Below are 2767 nucleotides of genomic sequence, written 5' to 3'. Positions count from 1 at the left end.
TTCTAAGTGATATAAGCTAAAGAAAACATTTCCTTCTACTGTTCATCCTCAGGAAAGAGTCAAGAGATCAATCTAAAAGTGGTTGCATACAGAGTGCGTGTTTGTGGATGTTCACATCCAGCTGTGTGTAATCACTTAGTAATGTGTGTTATTTAAAGCCAAATAGAAACCAAAATAGAACATGCTGGGGAGGAATATGAGGAGAAATATTCTTTGGGAAGTACTGGAGGCTTTTTCCAAGATGGGGAGTAAATTGAGAGAGGTTGATCTCATGATAACAATGACACATTGATGACTATGGTGCTCCCTTTATTTATATTAAACCAAACAGAATTCTCATTGAGTGGATGCATCATTAAGAAACTTTCCAAAGAGAATCTTGGGAGACTATTGAACAATCCTCAAATGCAAGAAATAAGGACTGAAAAATATTTAGTAAGCACTACTTATGACAGGCTAACACAAAATCAGGACTGGGCTCCTGAGAAAGGTTTTGACAACTAACAGTGACATTGCATTGATCCTGAGTATCCCCAATAACCTAATCACTGGAAATGCCTAGGATGCTTCAGTGAGACTAAAGCCACAGGTATAAGCAACAGCTTCCCTGGTGGCTCAGAGGGTAAAGTATCTGCTTACAATGCAAGATACCCAGGTTCAACCCCCAAGGAAGATGCCTGGGTCAGGAAGATCCCTGAAGAAGGAAATGTTATCCCACTCCAGTATTCTTGCCTGGGGAATGCCATGGACAGAGGAGCCTCATGGGCTACACTCCATCAGGTCACAAAGAGCTGGACACGACAGAGTGACTTTCACTTTTCACAACTGAAGAGTTTCACTCTCAAAAGAGGTTAAAATTACCCTCAAAAATGGTCACCTAAATAGAAGAACTTGCAGCTTCTAAATACATTGTGGATTTAATTCACTACAAAATGGTTAAAAGAATCCACCAAATAATATAAATCAGTAGAACAGATTGTTTAAAAGGAGCATGAATACCCAATCCCTATAGCTGCCTCAGGGACACCTTCCCCTGAACCCTCTGATTCAGGAGACATACAACTTCTCATTTCTGCATTTACACAGAGCACCCCTTTCCAGGAAACCACATTCACAAGACATTTCCATACACTGTGGTTCCGAGTCTGCCATATCAAGTTTGAACTATGCTACAATACTGAAAAGACGGAAGAAGCTCTCAGTCATAATACAAACAGGCATCAGAAAAGAGCACACCTACAGAGGAAAGAGTTGACAGAGAACTATAATCTGTTCTTCCGTCCTCAGTGACCCTGGTTAGAGCAGAACCCTGGGCAAACAAACAGTTAACACTGAAATCTACTGACTAGGAGATAAATGAGGATATTACAGGGGTCACTATATGCTGATTACCATTCTACTCATGTTTTTAGCAGGGTGGATAGGGTCTGTTTACAGTATACAGACTACAATTGTTCTAATGAATAAAAATCCTAAAAGCCAGAACATGACTACAAAGGTGAGGACACATATCAGGTGAGAAACTCTCAAGCCTTCCTTTTCTGATTTGTACAATACAAGTTAAACAAGTGAGAGTCCCTCATTTATTTTATGTATTCCATTTTAAAAACCTAAGTTCAGGAAGCAGTGTCTGACTGGTTTGGGGCCTCACAGACACTGCACATGTTGTTGCTCTTGTTTTGTATTATTTTCTAATTGTTGGTCAGTCTGGTGCTGGTTAAGAACTGTGTTTCATGGGAGTCTGACTGACACTTCAGGCTTCCAAGGTGGCACCTTACCTGAGCACACTGTGTTCACCTTGTGTTCCTCAGAAGGCAAAAATGATGAAAGATTATGACTTGCTCTTGGGCGTATTGACAGTTCTGAACTCCAGATGGGATCAAATAATTTAGCCAAGGCCTGGATACACCCACTGCAGCCATTTCACAGATATTAAGAATTCAAAAGGAGGGAATTCCTCAGCATTCCAGGGTATAGGCTCCATGCTTCTACTGCAGGGGCCATGGGTTCAATCCCTGTTCTGGGAACTAAAGAGGGACAGCTTGGAAAGGTAGATATCATTTGAAAAATTTACAAAATAGAACTGAGCTTTGAGTATGTGGTATCTTTTAAATGATTTTTTTTAATTATTTTAGCCTGAGATCTAGATACCTGTATTATCTGTAAGTTATTCTAAAGTAATATACACATCCAAATGACACTCAGGCATTTGCTTAAAACAAATAAATCTGTTTGGTGGCAGTCCTTAGGAGCAGACAAGTAGCTGCTCACTCGGGAAAATAGGCTTTGTGACTTTATGTGACCTTGAGGGTTTCTGCACCAAAGAAAGTATCATTGAGGGATTTGTTAGTGACTATTTGGGCATAACTATCAAGAACTGATTGAGTAATATGAGAGGGGGAAATTTCTCACCATTCAGAGTACAGAGCACTCCAAACTGCTTTTTATCAGGTATATGTTCAGCATTACTGTGGAGTCAAAATCCTTGGTTTCACAAGTATTTAACTCAAGGGTGAAGAGTGTGGTGTGTTAGGAATATAGATAGAATCTTGACCTTGTATATAATTTACCCACACTGCCATATCCAGCTTGCAAGACCACTTCTCAGGCAAATTGGCGAGAGGGTTCTAGACCAGGAGGATGGTTAGCTGCTAGGAGAGGGAACTGTGTGATAGTTGTCATGCTTTTGTCTCCACTAAGAGACACAAATGCACTTACTTGCCTAGTGGTACATGCTGGGGAAATCTACCAAAAATCATAAATATTT

At 40.2% G+C, this 2767-nt stretch overlaps 1 pseudogene; it reads left to right on the top strand.

Annotated features, from left to right (window-relative positions):
* Positions 1–1892, top strand: part of LOC105001222 — a 14701-nt pseudogene extending 12809 nt beyond the window's left edge.
* Positions 1893–2767: the final 875 nt, after the last annotated feature.

This window comes from Bison bison, unplaced genomic scaffold, assembly GCF_000754665.1.
Source record: "Bison bison bison isolate TAMUID 2011002044 unplaced genomic scaffold, Bison_UMD1.0 scf7180017864379, whole genome shotgun sequence".
NCBI classification, from domain to species: Eukaryota; Metazoa; Chordata; class Mammalia; order Artiodactyla; family Bovidae; genus Bison; species Bison bison.
Note: the sequence above shows the minus strand (reverse complement) of the source record. Positions and strands in the feature narration are given on the sequence as shown.